Below are 22,915 nucleotides of genomic sequence, written 5' to 3' on the forward strand. Positions count from 1 at the left end.
TATTTGCTTTACCTCCCTATAAGGCTTTTTCCCCCTTATACAAAATTTAGAATTACAGATATCATGACCTTAGATGGAGAAAGAAACTTTGGATTTCTCTAGATCAGTGTCAGCTGGTGACACCAGATCAACATTTGTGGCTATAGCTACAACCCTGAGCCTTAGATCCATTGGACTGTCAGATGCGTATGTCCATTGGTTGATCACAAACACTTTCATGCCATCATGTCAGAAATTCTATTAACATTTTCCCACCATCTCCTGCTTTGGGCGTCTTGTTTAATTAAATTATCACCATCTGCACAGTCATCTAATCCAGGAGCCAGCAGGCCATTCTCTGTTGTGTGAGGAAGACTGCGCTAATAGCGGACACGGTAGCTTTACCTGCCCGTGCCACTTGCCACACCTGCCTTCCTCACCCTCTTGTTCCACAGTCTCTCCCAAATGCTGACTGTCTCGTCCCTTCCCTCCTCTCCTGCTGCGTTCCTTTGAGAACTTTCTAGCTTGTGTAGAATATTGCCCTCTTTCCTGACCAGGTAGCTCTTTCTCAAGGCCGGAGTCATCTTTTTGTTGTCACTGATTTCTAGACTGCTTGCTCTTTCTGTGTTTTACTCTTCAACAAGACAATGAGCTTTCTATGTCATAGTTAAAAGAAAACAAAACAATACAAAACCAAATCTCCACTGTCCAAAGACTAAGCAACAGACTTAGGGTTTACTCAGTTTGCTGATAACAGCCAGGGCTATGCAGATCTGAGACGGTATGCTCACGGGGTCTACGTGATAGAAAGCACCCTTACTTAACCACTGTGAGCTCTCTGGTGGGCTAACCTCAACGATCGTCTTCGAAGCTGTCTTTAAACCTCTGTATCAAAAGCTGTGTTTCTGCACTGGAGGAGACAGGGCCTGCCTGCTCATTCTCCTGTCATTGGGCTTGAGAGAATTTGTACTAAGGGGCTAGGTAGGGGTGTTCAGGCCTTGCTCGATGGGTGGCCTATGATGAGGAAGTACCATTCTGTTCTGTGAGTCACCCATGTGGGCTCTGCAGAGACCTGTCACATAGAAACCTGTCAGCTTTCATCTCCATCTTCCCTACCCTGGAGGCCAAAAGTCAAATTCATTTTCTGCTCACTCATTTGATTTTCTGTGGCTCTTTGGCTCCAGAACCTTTAGCAAGCAGCTTCGTTGGAGTGCTCCAGGCAGGAATCTCAGAGCTGGGGCAGTGTGTCTCCTGGTAAGTGCACAATCGATGAATGTCTCAGTGGAGGCGCTCCTGTCCCAGGTCTCGCTAAAAAGCACTTGCGGAGATGGGAAAGGCTCTTACAAACCTTTCACAATGGATCAAACCAGCCCGACCTTATCACCTTTACTCTCCCAGGTGACCACTCTCCATTGCCACCTCTCTGGTAAACACAGAAGAACATGACAGACAAAGGAAGGCCCTACTAACTATGTATGCAGGGCCTAATCTTGGAGCAGGAAGATAAGCGAGATCTGGAGAAAACTGGGAAGGCTGGGTAGATGCTAGCGATGGGCTGGGTCATTGGGGTTTGGTTCTTCTCTACCAGGAATTCCCAGTCATTACCAGACTTTCCAGGCAGGGAGCCCAAACTTTGACTATTTTCTTTAATATAGTCAAAGTTGGTTACACCATTCCATGAGGACTTCACTAACAGTGAAGAAACTAAGCATAAATATTCTAGCAGTATTGAAGGCTGGGGGAGATGGCTTGCTTGATAAAGTACTAACCTTGCAAGTGTAAGGGCCTGAGTTCAATTCCTGAAATCCACAAAAAGAGGAGGGGGCGGTGAGTATTAAATCCCAGTGTTGAGTTGGATCTGTGGGGTTGGCTGGGCAGCCAGCCTAGCCTTACTGGGTGAGTCCCAGGCTAATGAAAGACCCTGCCTCAAAAAAGAAAGAGTGGCCAGCATCCACAGAATGGTACCCAGGGTTGTCATCTGCCTTCCACATGTACACATACACCATGTTACACATACATATGTGCACCAGCACACACATTCACACATGCATTCACACATTGTAAATATTACTGGTATCTAAAGTTATTCTAAACCATCTCATCTTGGCTCTAAGACCCCATAGAGCAAGCATAAAAGACTCTCATCACTCTTTCCTCAATTCCTTACCCATCCCCACCCCTTACCTTGTCTTGCTTCTTTTCCTCCAAGTCAGTAGCCTTCCTGAGACCTCTGGCTACCATTTTCTCTCTGGCAACCAGAAGGTGGTGTGAAGGATTCTCTTGCTCGAATGATGTCAGGGCAGCGAACACCAGGTAGGAGACCAATGAAAGCTAAGTGGAGGTGGTGGGGACCCCGCTAGTCAGCTGTGTGAAATCACAAGGTATACTCAGGAGCTGAGGCCGTTAGAATGTGGGCAGCTTTGGGTAACAGGCTAAGATGGCTAGACTCCAAGCCACTCACTCTGCTATTCTCTATGCTGTTTGTCTTCTGGGACTGGTCTGGTAACATCAGATGCCATTTGGTGCCCTCTGGGTAGTATGACATGAGACCAAGCTAACATCACAAGTGAAGTACGAGACACTGCACAGGGAGGGGGCGTTTGCTAGTGCTGAGCACTGTCACTAAGAAAACTCTAATGCGTTGAGACTAAATGGTGAAACAATAAAGTGCCCACATTTTAAATGTAAGATTTATGAGTTTTGACAGTTCTGTACCAATATGAGTGTCACTTCAGTCAAGATGGGGATCCCTTCTAACACCTCAAAACCCTCCCTCACATGCCTCAGTCTAAAACATCACCCCCAGGCCCAGGTGACCACGGATGCACTCTCTGTTCCTGTAGACTAATCCACAGACTCTAGAAGTCCACACTAGGAAACAGTGCTGTAGAACAGAAGATCCTTGTATCTGGCTTTCTTTACTCAGCGTTGTGTATTTGGGGTTCATTTTCATGTGTCAATAGTTGGTTGCATTTTGATGCTGAGCAATATTCACTTATTTAGATATAGTTAAGTGTGTTGTCCATTCTCCTTATGGCTGTTTGAAATGCTTCCAGTTTTTAAGTATTCTCCCCCTAAAGCTGCTCTGGATACTCATGTGCAAATCTTGGGATGAGCTTGTGCTTCCACTTTCTCAGGGAAATACCTAGGAGTTGAAAAGTACCAGGTTATATGGTTACGTGTGTGTTTAGCTTTGTGAGAAATGGGCAGTTCATTTTCCTTCTTCCACCACCCCTTTTCTTATTATTCATTACAGTTCAGGGATGAGGGAAAAAAATCCAACTTGAATTAAATTAGTGAGAGCTGAATTAACAAGATTAAGCCATTGTGAAATGCTCAGCCCAAATTGGGTTAGATTCCTAATGCGTATATAAGGGTACTTCTAAAGTAGTATTGCTGTGCACAGGGAAGGGGGCACAATTTTGTGAACCTAGCTATTTTTCTCAGAAAAGAACACCACGGTGCTGTTTTAACGATGGGACCTAGTTACATAATGTAAAACTGTAAACCACTTCAGGAACATACATCAAGTATTATCATTTTATGCAATGGAAGCTTCTAAGGAACTTGGAGCATTGTTTTGCTTATAAAGTCATGTGGAACCAGCATGTGTGGTGATAATATCTTGGTTCAGCCAGAACGCTAGGACCAGACCAGCATGTTGCTAGGTAAGCCAGCAACCTTGAAAACGATAGCTGGACTGTTCTTAGGCATTCTCTTGAGCTTGGGAGCCTTGTCATGGCCCCAAGAGGCCTCACATCTCCAGGAACAGCCTAATCATTGGCTCAGACGCTTCTTTAGAAATTGATTGACAGCAGCTGCCAATCTAGATTATCGCCAGAGAGCCCCAATTAAAACCCTGCCCATCGATCCCCCCGCCAGGACTTGGAACTTTAATACCAATCCACAAGTGGAGGAAAAAGAAATTAAATTACCCCCTGAGAAAAAAGAGAGCAGTTTTTTTATAGTGCACCTCTATTCTGCAGCCTTAGTATACATTATTTATAATTCATGGACACATTTGTAAGGCATCCTCCTAAATGTTGTGTTGTTAGCCTAATAACATTGATATTCAGAATCTTCCCTTTTCAATTCTTCACTTTGGACAGGGACATTAGTCTGAAAGAAAATATAAATAAAAGAGTATTTTTAGCCCTTACAAAAATAGAAACTCTTTTAAAGTAATCTGTATTATTGTCATTGCTAGGGCCTTCATTAGCCACCTAAAGAGGAAGTACCCAATGTTGTTACTAATCTCCTGGAGGGGTCCAAGTTTAAAGCACATGCCATTTATGGGGACGATGTGACAATATTTAAAAAAAAAAAAAAAAAAGCTTGACCAGAAAAGGTGACGAGGTACCTTGATAATTGAGGCAGTCCTGGAAGTCGGCTGGTCTGTCCAACTGCTGTGAACTAATAGTGGGTAATCAAACACAGCAGGTCTGCACAGATACTGGCAAATGCCAACCAGCTTCCTGGATGCACGGAATTCAGCCTTAATTAGTCGCAGAGGAGGGATAGGCACATTTAAACTAATCCAAGAGATCATTATCGTCCAAGTTGCTTACACACAAACACAAAAATTGCCGCCCTGAAATCAGGCAGATTCTACCTGCAAAGGTTGGACATGTAAGACTCCACTGACCTTTAAAGAAGAGTCCGGAGAGGAATTCTCTCCATCATTTTTCTTTTTCATTTTATCCCCGGCTTCTTTCTCAGCAGCTCCATTTCGCCCGCTAGATAATAAATGTGTAGTGCATGTTAACTCAAGAATGGCCACTGACAGGAAATATAAATGGACTTTTAAACTGTTTGGATATTTTATGGATGAGCACTGCAGGTGACGCTTGGCAGTAGACAAGACAGACCTGGCTGTTAAGGTAGGGCTGCTCACAGCTTTCGCTGGGGGGCGGGGGGAGGGGAGGTGTTCTTCGTTGGTAACTATAAAAGGATTGGGAACTGTAGTTTGCCTACTGCCCCAGCATTGTAGCTGAGATGGAGTGGAGGAAAGCTTTTGGTACCCTGCCTACCAGTTCACATCTCTCCAAGCACCTTGGGTGGTTGGGCTCAGCCAAACAATATGAGCTTATTGAGAGGACTAGTTGCAGAATCTACCCTCTTGACCTCTGGTATACAAAAGCCTGGAGTTTTGAGAGTGGCTCTGCTCTTTGAGTGGTACTGTGTATGTGGGAGGGACTGACCCCCTTGGGTAAGGTTAAATAAAGGTCTTCGTCTCTCAAGCTTTCCGGGAAGCCATGTTCTTTCTCTCTCTATCACAATGAAAGGTGGTACCCATGGAAGGAGGAGCTGGCTTTTCAATTCCTCATTGCATCTTGGGCTATACTACCTCTGTGTGTAGGGAGAGATGCTTCCCAGTGTCCGAATATGTGCAGACGCAAACGGAAACTATAGCCCTGATGTTCGCACACAGAGGACAAAGAAGCATCTACATCAGAGGCGGATGCTAGGAAGCCCACTTGTTGGACTCCAGTTGGGATGCTTCACTGAATCATTCCAGTCAACTTCGATGGCCATATAGCCTCTCCAACAGGAAACCTTTATAAGCATACACACTGGAGTCACCACTGAACCAAAATGGTAGGTAGAGAAGATTCCAGCACCAACACTACTAGATCCTAGAGGACAGACCGGAAGGTGGTGTCTGAAACCACCCCCTTCCTCCTCCACCCCTTCCCCAAGCATGGGAAGCCAATGGTACTTGCTGGTGTGAGGGCTTATCCCTTGTTTGTCCCCAGATAAAAGTCGAAGAAAGTCCCTTAACCTTTCGTAGAATATGAACAGTAAACATTCCTAATGTGCCCAATCATAATGTCATTCTCCTTTCAGGAACGAAAATGACCAGCAGATGGGAACCTGGATGCCTCCAGAATTATGGCTCCTGCCTTTTCTAGCCCTGGCCTGCTTCAAGGTTGGCACCTGTTGATAGTTAGTCACCTTCTTCCTTACTCTTCTATGAAACATTACTGGGCTGTACCTGAGTCCCAAAGAGCTGGGTATGAGGTAGGATAAAGTAGAGAGAGATAACACAGGGAGAAGAGACAGGAAAGATACTTCCTTACTCCCAGATGCAGTCAGGCTGCCCCATCGAAGCAGGACAGAGCTCTAAAGCTTTCTCTGTTCCTGAGGGATGCTTCATGAGTGACCGGACACATCCTTGTCTGCAGCCTTTGTGATGTGACTAAGGCCTCCCCTTAGCCTTTGAGAATCTGGAGGGCTTTCCCATTATCCTTTCAGGCAGTTTTTCTTGCAATAATCCAAGTTCTTTCGAAATGTCTTTCTCCTAGCTGGCCATATCTGGTTCTTTGAGATACTCAAACCCACCTGGGTATTTTTGTTAATGCACAAGTAATTTGGTCCCAGCACAGTTTTTATTTGTAATCACAGACCTTTCCATCAGGGTCTTGCTATGGATATACTCTTGTTTGAATATTTAGTTATTGATCTCTGCATGTGGTATTTTTGTATATAGGTTTGTGTACATGCACAGTGTGGACTAGTGTGCATGCCCATGTGTGTAGAGACCAGAAATTGACTCCAGTGTGTTCTGCAAACCACTCTCCACCTCATTTTTGAGACCAGGTCTTCCCCTAATCCTGGAGCTCCCTCCCTGATTAGGCTAGCCCAACCAGCCCCACAGAGCCTCCTATACATCCCAGTCCTGGGATCACTATGATATGTCGCACCTGACTTTTTGCATGGGTCCTGGGAATCCGAACTCACGTTGTGTGATTGTGTGGCAAGCACTCTCCTGACTGAGCCATCTTTCCAGGACAGATTTATTTTTTTGAGACAGAGGTCTGGCATGGCATTCAAAGCCCAAGAACTTTAGGCATCACAATTCTAAATGGTTCCCTCTCTCAGTGGGTGGGGGAGGAAGCCCCATGTGGAGTGGGAGAGATAAGTGCCCCACGCATAACCAACTCCCTCCAAAAGGATCTCCTACCAGACTCTCTAACTTTCCCCCTCATGTCTCCCGTGTGGGTGATGGGCAAATAATTAGTAGACTGGATTTTCACCATCTGTCTGCACAGTCTATTCAACTTTGGGATGTGGAGATATTTGAGACTATTGCTTGTTTCTTAGCCAGCCATTGTGGCCTCAAACAAAACAGACACAGAGAGCCCTGTTTGGACAGCCCATCATGCATTGTTGGGGGTTGAACATTGCCCTCACTCACCCTACTTAAAAAAAAAAAAGTCTTCACTAGGCAGTGAGTGAAAAGAGGTGGAGGTGAGATGTGTGTGTGAGCATGCACCTCAATAGGGGAAGAAATCAGAGCTGGATCGCACACCACCCGGAAGCCACAGACACCATAGGGAGGAGAGGACACTTTCCATAGACAGTGAACAAGGTCTCAAACCAGCTTAACATTGGGGAGTGGTTACTTCTATTATCTGCTGACATGGAGGAGGGAACACACCAAGTGGCTTTTGGTGGCAGGTTCTAATGGAGCTTTGGTACAAACAGTAACCTACTGTGTGACAGGCTCTGCAGCCCAGAATGTCCCAGTGCTCCTGGGTCCATTGAGTTGCTTATCACATTTCTCCCAGGCCTGTACGTCCATCTCGTTTACAGCCCTTTGCCCCAGTTTATTCACTTTAAGTTACAGGGATGCCCACTGCCACTGTAGCAAGTATTTTAAGGACACTAGCTTTGTAACTGTATCTAATTGCAAAAGATTCCAAAAGAGACAATAGCATGAAGTTGAGTTTTCAGGGGAGTAAAACAAAAATAACTGGAAATTCTTAGACGATGGATTTGAAGCTTACAATTAGGCAAATGAGATGAGTCAGCATTCTTACAGTATAGACTGGGCTTAAATCTCTTCTAACTGAGTTACTTTAGAACTCTGGATATTAGACCTTTGTCAGATGAAGGGCTGGTGAAGATCTTTTCCCAGTCTGTAGGCTGTCGCTTTGTTCTCTTGACAGTGTCTCCTGCCTTACAGAAGCTTCTCAGCCTCATGAGGTCCCATTTATTAATTGTTGACCTTAAGGCCTGGACTGTTGGTGTTCTGTTCAGAAAGTTGTCGCCTGTGCCAATGTGTTCCAGGCTCTTCCCCACTTTTTCCTCTAACTGATTTAATGTCTCTGGTTTTATGTTGAGGTCTTTAATCCACTTGGACTTGAGTTTTGTGCATGGTGACAAATATGGGTCTAATTGCATTTTTCTACATGTAGACATCCAGTTAGACCAGCACTATTTGTTGAAGATGCTATCGTTTTTCCATTGAATAGATTTGGCTTCTTTGTCAAAAATCAATTGACCAAATGTGTGTGGATTCATCTCTGGGTCTTCAATTTAATTCCATTGATCAACCAGCCTATTGCTGTGCCGGTACCATGCTGTTTTAATTACTGTTGCTCTATATTACAGCTTGAGATCGGGTATGGTCTAATATCCAAAATACATAAAGAACTTAAGAAATTAAACACCACCAAACCAAATAACCCAATTGAGAAATGGGGCTCAGAACTAAACAGAGAATTCTCAGCAGAGGAATATCAAATGGCTGAGAAGCACTTAAAGAAATGCTCAGCCTCATTAGTCATCAGAGAAATGCAAATCAAAATGACACTGAGATTCCATCTTACACCCATCAGAATGGCTAAGATCAAAAACTCAAGTGACACCATATGCTGGAGAGGATGTGGAGAGAGAGAGGAACACTCCTTCATTGCTGATGGGAATGCAAACTAGTACAGCCACTTTGGAAATCTATCTGGCGCTTTCTCAGAAAAATGAGAATAGGGCTTCCTCAAGACCCAGCTATTCCACTCCTTGGAATATACCCAGAAAATGCTCTCCCACACAACAGTTCAACCATGTTCATAGCTGCCTTATTCATAATAGCCAGAACATGGAAACAGCCTAAGTGTCCCTCAGTAGAAGAATGGATAAAGAAACTATGGTACATTTACACTATGGAATACTATTCAGCTATTAAAAACAAGGAATTCCTGAAATTTTTGGACAAATGGTTTGAACTAGAAATGATCATAATGAGTGAGTTCACCCAGAAGCAAAAAGAGACAAATGGTATATACTCACTTATATCGAGACATTAGCCCAACGGGCATGTCCCATGAAAGACTTTACTTACCAGGAAAGTGGGTCAGAGGGGAGGATATCCTATTGGGACTTTAGGTGAGAGAAGCATGGGAGAATGGAGAAATAAAAGGATCCAGAGGGTCCTGGAAACCTACAAGAAGAACATTATGATGGGTGGATCTGGGTCCTGGGATCCTGCTCAAACTATGGCACCAGCCAAGGAAAATACAGGCAGTAAACTTTGAACCCCTACCCAGACCTAGCCGATGGACAGGACATTCCCCATCGTTGAGTGGAGAGTGAGGTCTGACTTTCATATGAACTCTGGTGCCCAGTTTTTGACCATCTCCCCTTGATGGGGAGGCCTGGTGGCACTCAGAGGAAGGATAACAGGTCACCAAGAAGAGACTCAATACCCTATGAGTATATATAGGGGCAGGAGGTCCCCTTCAGGCACAGACATAGGAGAGGGGAGTAGGGGGGAAGTGGGAGGGAGGGAGGAATGGGAGGATATAAGGGATGGGCTAACAATTGAGATGTAATATGAATAAATTAATAAAATATTTTTTAAAAAGAAAATAGAACTCTGTATTGCAGAGAGACCAACCTGTAGATTTTTTTCCTGATGGAACAATACCCCTGAGGCATTATAGCTATGGCCCTCTTGAATGGGCTGTTGGTGTGCAGAGAATTCAACTGGCCTGTCCTCAGGGGTCTTCAGGGTCCTGAAAATCTCCTATGTCATCACCTGCACCAGGTGTGCCAGGTATTTGGAATATAAGGGCCCAACCACCACCCCAGCTCAGATTCTCTCTGTCTTTTGATCTCTTTCAGTCTCTCTCTCTCTCTCTCTCTCTCTCTCTCTCTCTCTCTCTCTCTCTCTCTCTCTCTCTCTCTCTCTCTCTCTCTCTCTCTCTCTCATCCTTTCTCTCTGTGTCATGGGCACCTTCTTCTTTCTCCCTCTCTTCTTTCCCCCTTCCCCCTCCTCCTTCCCATAATAAACTTCCTTATACCAGATTTGTCATGTGCCTTAATAACTATTAATCCATTGATGTCGTGACTTGGATTCTATTTAGAGTCCCATTCCTCCACATGGCACTGACTCTCAGGCTCTCCCTGTGGACCTGCTTGCCACTCACCCCTCCCTCCTCCCACAGCCACCCTGCAGAAGGCTAAGAACTCTAACCTGGCTCCATTCGAAAGCCAAATATTAGCACACCAAATTTCCAAATTCTCACAACTACAGACAAATGATTCTCAGATATCTAAGCTTTTCTCTACACTCCCCAAATCTCTTATTGCTGAGGCTCTACTTCCCAACTCTTAAAATTCTTTTCTTTCTGATTTCTTTGCATTCTGCTCTCAAAAGAAAAAAATATATTTTAAGATTATAATGTGAAATTCTATCTAAGGATTTATAATTTGCTTATTGGGCATGGTGTTTAAAATCTAAGTTCAACTCGTGTTTAAGGCATATATATGTATGGGTACATATGTGTAGGTAACTCTAATTCAAACGCTTTTAAATATCAGCCATGTCGACCACATGGTTTACAACCTGCCATGTGACTCTACCATTTTAAGATGAACACGTGGTATAAAGCACCAATTATAAAGATTCCTAGTCCTAATGAACTCTCTGTTTATTATTTTATCTCTCTTTAGGCTAAGAAAGCAACAAGTCTCACTTTAACTTGGTATGGATTTTTATTTTATTTCAAAGTAATACTTTTTACAGCATACTGTTTATGTGGTTCAAACCTGGCTCAAAACATTCTTTATATGATGGTGAAATTTCAAGGCTATAAAGGTCTATTCAGATCAACAAAAGCTAATTTAAATAGCATATCTAACTACTTATGTCTTTGCTAGTTCTTGGATGCATGAATGAATGCTGTTTCTTTCTCCTGCTGCCAGCGGCCTATGCTCATTGTCCACCTTCAGGCTTTCAGGCCAATGGAGTTGGTATAATAAATTCAAATGTTATTTTAAAGTTGTTTCATAATGTTCTACCATATTGCTAACTCTGGAAATGGGTTATTACCATTTCTCCCTTTCTCAGACCCAGTCATGTTTTTAAAGTCCAGGGTCAAAGACAGGATATGGTTAAAACTCATAACTCAGGTTAATAGTTGAAAGCTTGTGCTTAGATAATCTTAAACTGTGTGACATGATGCCAAGGATACTTTTATGTATTAATTTTAACACATTTAGTCATTTACAATGCTAGACCTTGGATATTATGTTTTATTTTCACTCTCAATGGGTAAAAAAATCACAGTCTTAAAATATATTTAGTCTTGTTTTTGCTAATGTTACCAACCTATAATATGGCTTTATATTTTATAAGCTATAGACTTTTTATATACTAAATCACACAGGAAACTGTTATCCTCTATAATGGCACACCATAAGAGGTCAAAAAGAGTTCCAAGTCTCTATAAGGACTATGTTTATGATTTTTAAGGCTCCAACCTAACAGAGATAAAACCTAAAATTCTATTCTTTAATGAGTAAGAAATGCAAGTTATAAATGATCAAATCCTTTAACATGCCCAGAAATATATTCATAGTCAAACTAAGAACCAATGTGATTAATTACAAGATTAAGCTTTATTTAGCCTCTTGTACATGTTTCAAAGTTAAACAAAAGGTAACTAGAAATGAGCAAAGTTTTTCCACTTAGGACTACTTGATGCTCCTCAAACACTTATCTGCAGAATATGGCATAATTATGGATCATAACATTCTGTTTTATGTATTCAAGGCATAGCATAAAGCAGATAACAAAAGACAGACAAAGATTGCTTAATTCAGATATGCTAACCCTCAAGCCCGTCAGAGACCTGTTGAATATGGCACTTAATATGGTAAAGCTTAGTAAGACAGAGACTCCTAAATCCTAACAGTAACTCCCCAAGGTCTCCAAGAGGATTCAGACATAATGACAGATGACTCCAAACCTGGATTGTCGTAAGCTAACCATTGGGCAGACCACTGCAATGCCTTGCTCGCTGCTAGGGCCAAGATTGAACTGTGGACAAACTGGACACCCAAAGAGTTATTGTCTCACATTGCTGAAGATGAGATGAGGTCAGTTTCTCTCATGTTCTTCCTCCATAGAGGAAGCCTCTCTCCTTCTGTGCCTAATGCCCAGACTGCCTCTGCCCATGCCGACACGGAGACCTTAGAAACCTGGGACGACTGTCTAGGTAGTGGACAATAGACTAGCCTTTGCCATTTTGATTGGTACATAGATTCATTTAGATTACAGTTTTCCTTCTCAGGTCTCTGATCATATTGAAGGTTAAGCTAATGGTAGCTTGACATCTAGAGGACAGGTGCTTAGCTTCTTATCCCAAGGTAATCTACTAGTATGTTAGTTCATTAGTCAATTCATTAGTAGTTAAAACTACTAGGTACTAGATCTCTTATTTTAAAAGACAAGCAGGTTTGCTTTGCTCACAGACCTCGTGTTAAGGGATAAACAGGCTTCAGATGCCTTCTCAGTCTTCTTTATGTAGAAGCATCAGATCTGAAGCCTCATTCTCCTAAAGATGCTACCACTAGGTCTAGACACAGTCTACCTCGTTACAGTGACTTCTGCCAGCAGTCTCTCCGTGTCTAATTGTAAATAATTGGAATAGGAAGAAAGATGTAAAGCTTATATAAGGCTTAAAGACACAGAAGCTTAAGTTATGAAGACCTAATCAAGTATTTTAGGGTCTAAGAAGGTATTTGAAGGTTACCAAATACAAGTGAAAGCCTAGATGGTTATAAGAAAGCAATTTAAGGTATACAAAAAATAAAGTGCTTTGTATTTCTTCCTGTTACTACGCTACTGTTGTGCTAAGGCTGTTCAGAGTTTTGACTATACAATCCACTACCATACTTGCAAGCTCAAGATGTTAAATTTCCTTTGGTTTGACTTTTAAGTATAGACTTAAAAATGTTTCTCATTGAGCTAAACTTATATACATCCAGTCTTTCGGATCGAGGGAAGAGCCCCCTTTTCAGGACGTATAGTCATTCTGAGAATCAAGATAACATGAGATTTTGCCCCTTCTACTTCATGGAAGGCTTCTGTCTTCCCTGAGCACATCTTAAAGAGTGTTCACACTGTTAACCCAAAATAGTTTCCAAACCCTCTGCTGTGCTATGACGCAAAGATGTGTGTCTACTGCCTTTTTCTGCAATGTGTATTGTATTGCAGATTACACACAATGGTGATGCTAACAAGTTTAAAACTTATCTTTTTGTAAACTTAGAAAGGATTCTTGTAATTCTTTGAAATACTAAAAACATTTTAAACGACATTCTGTATGTCTCTGAGGTTTTCGAAGACCTTATCTAACTATTTTACCTTATCTTCTATGGTATCATATCTATCTGTTGCACCTAAGATGCATTTCTTGTGATAAAAATAGACTAATAATTGATTTGACCATGATTTGATCAACTAACAATTTGTATAACTTATTTATCCTAAACAGCCTGCAATAGCACTTTCATAGTATAGGAAGTGGCCTGATGGCACTCAAAGAAAATGGAGGAATGTTGGTGTGCAGGTGACTCAACTGGCCTGCACTCAGGGGCCTTCAAGGTACTGATAACATCCTAAGTCATCTTCTTCACAAGACTTGTGGATATAAGGGCCTAACCTGCCACCCCAGCTCTCTCTATCTCTCCGTCTCTTTCTCTCTCTCTGTCATGGGTGCCCTTCTCTCTCTCTCCCTCCCTGCTCTCTCTCTTATCTTTCTGCCTTCCAACACACACACACACACACACACACACACAAAAACTTCCTTATACCAGATCTGCCGCATGCCTTAATCATTATTATAACATGAGCTTTACATGTAAACAAGCCCACTTATCCTAAAATTTCTTGCAAAGACTTAGCCTCTCAAAGGCTCTTTGGGATGACTTTAGCATCTTCCTGGTTCCCCCACAAGTTAATGAGTTGAATAAAATTTCTGATGTCTATTCATTTTATATTTGGGAGGTCAACACACACACACACAAATACAAATAAATATCATAAAAACAAATTCTTAATAAATGTGCTCAGGCTTTCTATGGTGGTATAGCCTTTCTTCCCAACACTCCGGAGGCAGAGGCAGGAAGGCCATCCTGGTTTACACAGTCAGTTCCAGTACTTCCAAGGCTACCTGTCTCAAAACAAAAAAATTTTTTCCACATTTCTACTGTTTGATTTCCTTCTGCAATGATAAACCCTGGAGTATGGGGACTATGGCTGCCCTGTACATCACTGTACTCCTTCATCTAACATAGTCCTTTTAAAATTATGCTTGGGTCCTTATTTCTTTCCAGTCCTCCTGCCAGCATCCCACTACACGCCATTATGCTCCCATCTTTGAATTGTCTCGAACATCTCCTGGCTGCTCCCGCTGCACCTGTTCCTGGGTTCCTGTTATGTCAGCACTGGGAACAGAGTGCTTCTTAAAACATGAGCCTGATCTTGCTTCACTCAGAGGTTCTCAGATAAGCTAATTTCTTAACCCAGGCTGCTGTCCCCTCAGGATCCTGCCTTGCCCGACTCCAGTCACTCCTGTCCTAGCTCACGATGGGACTCTCTCTTTTCAGAACTTGTACACACACCAATCCCTTCACCTGGAGAGCTCTGTCTTTTCCCTCACCCAAGAAACTTCTGCCTACCTGCTTTTAGCTTTAATGTTGCTGCCTCGGAGAAGAATTCTGTGCTCCCTGGAGCCCCTCTATTACACCAGTGATTTAATTTCTATCACCTATCTTTCCACTGAACTATATACATCCTGGGTTAGGCTTAATGTATTAAATGTCGAGTACAGTACCTGATGCTGTTTCTCACCAGTTCAAGCATGCACACTGTTTTTTCATGACTTTATTATTTCAGGAAGTACCCTTTAACAATTAGGATGTCACAGCTAGCATTTTGCTTTCTGACTGAAGGTGAGAAAACTGTGTATATTGTAATCAACAGTATCTTACATTTGACGGAATGTGTTGGATAGCACAGAAGAAGACTAGCTACAACAGAAAGCCTGCAGCTGCTTAGCGTTCGCCACCATGCAGAAACACTGTTGCTTATGCCTAGTGTCAAAAAAGACCACTTGCAAGTCACAAGCAAAAGATCCAAGCTCTAGTTTCTTCCCTGGGTGATGGGAAGCATCAATACTCCACCCCACTCCCCCAACTCTGGTACTAACTAGACACTGTGCGTGTTGGAAGTTCACAAGGAGAGAAATGTATCTGGGACAATTTGTGCAAGCTCTTGCCTGCTGCTCTGGTGTCTGCTGATTCAACTTCTGTCAACACAGTTCCATGTCCCAACCACTGCTGTCAGCACCTCTCCTGCCAAAGCTGATGTCATGTCAGCTGTCCTAGCTCAGATCAGCTGTCTGCATCAGGGTCCTGACACTCCGAATAGCTGCTGCTTGGTATTAGTCACTTCTCTGTTGCTGCAATAAAACGCCATCAGCAAAAGTGACTTTTAGAGGACTTTGTTTTGGTTTACAGTTCCAGAGGAAGGGTCTATGATGCTAAATCAGGCATGGCAGCATCCATCCACAGGAAGGAAACAGAGAGTGAGCTGGAAGTGGGGCAAAGCTATAAACTCTCAAAGCCCACCTCAGTGATGAACCTCCTCAGCGAGGCTGCACCTCTTGAAGGTTCCATGACCTCCCCCAAATAAAGCCACCAACAGGGGACCACCTGGGTAAGTATGCACGCCCGAGGTACATGCATATCCAAGGTGGATATTCCTCATTCAAACCACCCTATGCTCCCATCCGGCCAAACAGAGTGGCCCTCTGGTACTCAGCAGATGCCTTGCTCTGTCACTGTTCCAGAGCCCTCTGCTGGGATGCCCGCCACAGCCTTGACAGAGAACAGGAAGCTATAGCATCCTTAAGTGTTCATTGTATTCCTGCCTTGACTGTTGGTCCAAAGTCCCAAGGCCACTAGAGTGGGTGAATTACTTTGGAGTTCAAGCATGGCTCTGGGCCAATTGTAGTAAAGAAGGCATGATACGTAAGTCCTAATTTTCTTGTTCTGTCTTTGTCTTAAATGTTTTCCAACTGGTGGACATTGTCCCATTCTGACCTCATCCAGAGAAAATTCTGTCCTTATCTGTGGGCATGTCTTGACCGCAGCAGAAGTAGACATTGGGAGGAAAGGTCTGCTCTCTGACTGTGTCCTTGATTAAGTTGCACCATGATTGATGAGGCTGCTATTTCTGGGAGTGCTCCCTCCACCATTACCATACCTAGGGCTTTACAAAATAGTTGAGCTGAATCACACTGACAGGACCTCTTAGTCACGTTCAGTTCTGCCAAGGGATCGTGGGCATGGGCTCTCGCTTTCTAAGTTAACTTTAGCTCCCACCAGACCCTGGTCCCTTTTAGGTTAGAAAATATTTTAAACTAAGTTAAACATTTTCTTTTTATTTTTCTTTCTTTCTTATTTTTATTAAGACTGTCTTTACTGGAGCTGGAGGGATGGCTCAGTGGTTAAGAGCACCAGCTGCCTCACAGAGGACCTGGGTTTGGTCCCCAGCACCTCATGGTAGCTCACAATTGTCTGTAACTCTAGTTCCAGGCATAGGACACTTTCTTCCGGTTTCTGCATGCACCAGGCACACACTACACACACACACACACACACACACACACACGCGCGCGCACGCGCGCGCATGCGCACGCTCGCGCAAACAAAACACTCATACACATGGAATAAAAATATAACCGTTTTAAAAGATGAGTTATTTTTTGATAGTTTCTTAATAAATGCCATGTATCTAGAGCACATCCACCCAACGTACCTACCTCCACCCTCCCAGAGTCCATCTCCTTCCTTCCTTTCTTCCTTCCTTCGTTCTTTCTTTCCTTCCTTCCTTCCCTTTTAATTTATTTTTAATTTATATATTCACTTTACATCCTAATCATAGCCCCCTCCCTCCTCTCCTCCTAGTCTCTTCCTCCCCATCCCCCTTCCCCTTGTGCTCAGAAAAGAGGAGCCCACCACCACCACCCCACCCCAGCACATCAAGACACATCAGAGCTGAGCTCTTCCTCACCCACTGAGGTCAGAGATCAGGCAAGGCAGCCCAGTTAGGGCAAAGTGATTAAAAGCAGGCAACAGAGTCCATGTCACAGACAGCATCCACTCCACTTCCTAGGGGACCCACATGAAGCTAAACCTGCCCATAGGTTACATATGTGTAGGGGGTCAAGGTCCGGTCCACACATGCTCTTTGGTTGGTGGGTCTAGGTTATTTGACTCTGTTGGTCTTCTTGTAGCAGGCCTTGTCTCCTCCGGGTCCTTCTAGCCTTCCCTCCCTCTCTTCCACAGGACTCCCTGAGCTCTGCACGATGCTTGACTGTGAGTCTCAGCATCTGATTTGATCCGCTGCTGCTGGGGATGAGGGTGAGGGAGTGGCATGCTCTCAAAGAGCAGTTAAGTTAGGCTCCTGTTTGTAAACATAGCAGAGTATTGTTAACGGTGTCGGGGTACATTCGCTTCTTGCATTCATGGCATATTCCCCTCCACGTCCATCCTCTCCATTGGTTAGTTCTTTGGGAATTTCATACAGTGTCATTTGATCATATCACCTTCCTCCCCCAGCTCCGCCTATATCTACTCCGCCTTCCCTGCTAACTTAACTTTATGTATTCTTTGCTCTCTATTTTTTCAACCCATAAACTCTGATTTGTGCTACCCGTATGCTCTTGGGTGTATGACCCTCTACTGGAACATGGTTGACCTACCAGAAGACAAACACTTCTAAGAAAATGGATTCCTCCTCTCCCAGTAGCTATTAAGTGCCAACAGCTCCTCCCTATGTCATGATGGGATTTTGTCTGGCTTGAGCTTACACAGGTCTTGTGCATGCTGTCATAACTGGTGTGTGTTCATCTGTGCAACTGTCTTGCAGTGTACTGACAATGCTCTTTTCCTGTAGCCTTCCACTGCTTTTGCCACCTAGAATCCTTTCCTCCCTCTTCTGTAATGATCCCTGGACCATGGGATGAAGGGTGTGCCATTTAAATAAGGACTATTATGAGGCAGGGATTCTGGAGAGATGGATCAAAGTTAAGGCCACTGGCTGCTCTTGCAGAGAGGACCAGAGTTTGGTCCCCAGAGCTCATGCCAGGGAGCCCACAACCACTATAACTCCAGCTCCAGGCAATCACTGGACACCCTCTTTGGGCTTCTGCAGGCAACTGCACTCATACGCCCATATCCCTACACAAATACGCACACAGCACATAATTGTTTAAATATTTTCATTAAAAAGAAAAAGAACAGATAAAATGGAAACAATTGCAGCAGTAAATATGAAGGACTAAGATCTACATCAAATAAAGATCTAATGAAAAGATAATAAAGATTAAGATCTCAATGAGAAATCAAGACAGACCTATCCAAAGTTTCCAACTCTGAATAGAAATCAGGATAGAAACATCAGGAAAATCAAGTAGCCATCATTTTGACCAAGTACAGACCAAACATTGGGTCTCTGTCTCTGTCTCTGTCTCTGTCTCTCTGTCTCTCTGTCTCTGTCTCTGTCTCTGTCTGTCTGTCTGTCTGTCTCTCTCTCTCTCTCTCTCTCTGTGTGTGTGTGTGTGTGTGTGTGTGTGTGTGTGTGTGTGTGAGAGAGAGAGAGAGAGAGAGAGAGAGAGAGAGAGAGAGAGAGAGAGAGAGAGAGAGAGAGAGAATAGCTGACCAAAGTAAACACAGAGTTAGCTTCTCAGAGAATCAGACTGTGGTGTGGAAGGCAAGCATAAAATAATCTCCTCGATTACAGAACACAAAGACACACAGATTAAAGAGACAAAGAACGTAGGCTAAAACTCAAAGAAGTTGCCTCTTGCCAGCTCAAGGTGTCTGCTCCTTCCAAGCTGTGGATGTTTCTCCAGCCATAGGAAGAGCTGACAATGTTACTCTACAGAGCACTGTAAAATCCGAGTGTGACAGCAGGTAGAATGTGCTGAGAGTTCAGCCAGCATCAGATGCATGGTGGTTGTTACCACTAGGAAGCTATGGTTCTTGTTATTGTTGCAGAATGAAAATGTCCCTTGAGCTAGGGTCAGTGTCCCATAATTTGTCAAGTTTTGTCTATATGTGGATTGTGCTCTTTCCTAAGAAGGACTCAGTTGCAGTGATGGTCTCTATGTCCCCTCCCTCTCTAACCTCACTTCCTGTCCCTCCCCCACACCTTCTGGATGACAGTCTATTGCCTTCTGTATAAATTATAATTCAATGACTAAAATGGTGAAGTAAAATTTCATCTAAGAACTTTCCCCAAGAGCGCCATTTGTCTTCTGATGTTGAATGTTTCAAGGGAGGAACCAAAGTCTAGCTTGTTTTTTTTTTTTTTTTTAACATTTTTTTATTTGTTTCTGTTTTTAAACAGGGAGTACTTACATAGAACAAAGAGTGTTGCAGCAGCACCCCATGTTCTCGGAGCCCAGCACCCCCAGTGTTATCCTCCTCAAGCTTTGCCTTTCCCTGTTTCTAGCATTGCTGCTTGCTGCAGCCTGCTTTCTGCGCTACTCTTTTATTCAACTTCTTTGCAAAGTCACATCACCTCCTCCAGCCGTTTCACACTCTCCGTCTTGAGCAGTTCATCCTTCTGTTGGCCCTTCCCTTTCCAAGGGCCATTTAGGGAGAAAAGAAAACTCCCTCCCGAAGAGCTCATCAGATAGCGCAGTATTTGTCTGAAGTTTTTTCCCCTTATGTTCTGGGGTAATTTTCCTCCTCCTTTGAAATTATTCCAGGAAAGTGGATCCTGCATCTAGATTTTGCTTTGTAATCTTCTTCCTTTTACTTGTCTTGGCTCTGTGAGCAGGACCCATAGTGGATCTCTCTGAGCTCATCCCTTCCTTGAGAAAAAAAAAAAAACATTCTCCCTGAGTTCAAAGGTGGTAAGGAAGGATTGCGGCAGAGGCCTGCTCAGGAGCAGCTCATGGCTTTGCATTGGATTCATTGGCTCTGAATATACAAAGAGAAAGAATTTTCCTCATTTTTTCCCATTTCAGAATAATGTGTTTTATTCAGAGAGAGGTTGGCTCTGACTCCCAGTAATCTTCAGCTCATGATTGAGGTCTGTGGTAGTTACCTTTCAACACTATCATGTGGCACCTGACACAATCAGCTTATAAAAAGAAAAGGTTTCTTTTGCCCTGTGTGGTTTTTTTGAGGCTCTAGTCCATTGTCAGTTGGCTTGGCTGCACTGGGTCTATGCTGACGCAACATGTCGTAGCAAGAACAAGAACATGTAGTAGACCAAGACAGTCAGCTTCAGGGCTGGGATGCCGAGGGTCAGGTTCCACACTCCCTCCAAGGACATGTCCTCCTCTGAGAGGTCTCAAAGCTTCCCAGCAGCCTCGACTTAAGGCTTCTTCCTTCCTCCCTCCCTCCCTTCCTCCCTCCTTTCCTTCCTTCCTTCCTTCCTTTCTTTGCTTGTTTGTTTTGTTTTTAAAACCTATGAACCTTGTAGGACACTCAACTTCTAAATTAGAAGACCTTAGATCTGGGACATGCCTGAGTCTTGAGAGTTGCCAGTCATGTCTTCGCAGCCCTTTCAAACTGATCCCAACTCCTGTGATTTATTAGTCATTTTCTATCACCTGGGAGTTGCGACTTACACCTCTAATTACAATTATTATTATTTGCAGACGTGGTTTTCTTCTCTATTTTTTTTTTTTTGGGACTATTTTACAGGTTACAAAGTGAAGATTACAATAAATAGGCTTTTAGAGCCTGAGGTACGGTGCAATAGTTCTAAATTCAAAACTGGATGGTAGTTCCTTCTCCTTCTGCGGCCCTGTGACCCCTGTCTAGAAACATCTCAACATCCTTAGCACTCTTTCCTCCTTCACTTTCCTCTTTCTTGTGACAGCGTTCAATTGGTCTCCCTCCCAACTCTCCACCCGTTCTCATGTCCCTTCTGGGGTGTTCTGTCACCCTGTCACCCCCTGGGGTTGGCCAGTTCTGCTTAAGCACCCATCAGAGAACACTTTCCCTGAACACTCTGTATCCTTTTCTCCCACTTGCTTTGTCAAATTTCATTTCATTTTGGGTCAGTTAGTCCTGTGATAATATCTTGATTTCCCTAAATGCTGTTACAATGTTCTTCAGACAATAAATTGCAAATTAAAAATTTTTAATTTCTGTTTTAAAGTAAAGTTGTTTTTTCTTCTTGTATCTAGACTGTGTGTATTGTTAGCCACACACAAGCCACTGTGAATTGATTCCACAGTATGACATGTGCACATATGTTACAGAGCCACACTAGAGCAAGTGGGGCTTACTGAAGGTCCTTAAGAAGAATGTGTGTTCCATTTTATCATCAGTACTATCAATTTTATCAGTGCCTATGTTGACATCTTGCATATAGAAGATGCTTGAATGGCACATTCAGGTTTATATTCCTACCAGCATAGTCAATCTATGTCCTAATAGAAGTGAGCCTGGAGACAGGAAATTCTACTGAGTGTAGGAGAAGAGTCTTCCAGGCTAAATCAGACTGTTGACTAGAGTTGTTCTGTCAAAATTGAGCAAACAATTTTGCCTTGTCTCCACATGTGACACACATGTTGCTCTGGGACTCCCAAGTCCAGGCCAGATGTGGATGCTTGATCTTGAATCCTCAGAACCAGGAACCAGAGAAATTGCCATCTTCTATAAATAACTCAGGTAGTGGTGTTCAGTTTCAGCAACAGAAAACAGCCCAAGATAGTTCAGTTGCTTCACTTTCTGTTCTTAGTTCCTTTTCACAGGTAGCCATATTTGTAACCCTAGATGCAACCTGGAAGGCTCTTGGGTTCCCAGCTAACAAGCTGAGGCGGCATTGCTTGAATTTCTCCAGGCTGCCAGAGGACTTAGATCAAGTGTTCTCACACACTGCCTAAGCTTTTCTCAGCCATTTTTGTTTCAGGCTTTAATCAACTGCCAAGAAATAAGTAGTGGTGCGTTCCATAGCCAACAAGACCGAGTACTTTCCACCTGTTCAGTTCTAATGGTCCAGGAGAGGGGATGCTGGGATGGGGCGAAGTACACCTGATGTGTCTCCCTCTGACCCACAGTTCAGGTAAGCTCTGGCTCCTGCTGGATTGGGAGGGTTCTGTGCTCCTCCCAAGGACTAGAGGTGAACACTGCCCAGCCTCCCAGGAGAACATAGCTTTGAGTGCTGGTGTTATTTGAGATGACATGTGCCTTGCAAGGGCAAGGTTAGTACCAGTGAATCTCGCCTGCCTGAAGTACACTGGGTCATGCTTGATGCCTGTGGCTATTCTAAACATGCCTTGCTGTGATGTTGCATTTGTTTTGTGTGGCTTTAAAAAACTAATAATTTACACAGCTCCTTTCCTCAGCCCTTTATGGTGGTATTCAAAGTTAACAAGTTTATGTTTGCGGGGGGGATGGGCTGGGGTGGGGTGGGGTTTAGGGGTTGGGAGTGGGGTGGGATGGCGGGTGGTGGGGTTCTTTATTATTTTAATTACTGTTCAGATGTAGTGAAGCCCAGTTTGAACCTGGAATGCCCTTTCCCACCTAACTACTTTTTAAATGCACTAAGATTTCTTTTTGTCTTTAATCTGTCTTAAAGTGGCATTACCATGTTGCCTTCTAAATATTATTAAGTTTTACTTGGGTATTGTTGAGGATTCTAGAGTAAATTGTGGGCTTTCAGAGCTGCAAAGAGCCCTGGGATAGTCTGTAAATCTCTTTGAATATTTTCAGAGGTGACAAAGCTAAGTACAATGTGCGAAAAGGTTTGCTTTTGTTCTCAAGCTTATGGCTGGGTTGAGATTAGGAAAAGTGGGGCCCTTCACCCTCAAGTCAAAGGCATTTCCACTAG

Source organism: Acomys russatus, chromosome 2, assembly GCF_903995435.1.
Source record: "Acomys russatus chromosome 2, mAcoRus1.1, whole genome shotgun sequence".
Lineage (NCBI taxonomy): Eukaryota > Metazoa > Chordata > Mammalia > Rodentia > Muridae > Acomys > Acomys russatus.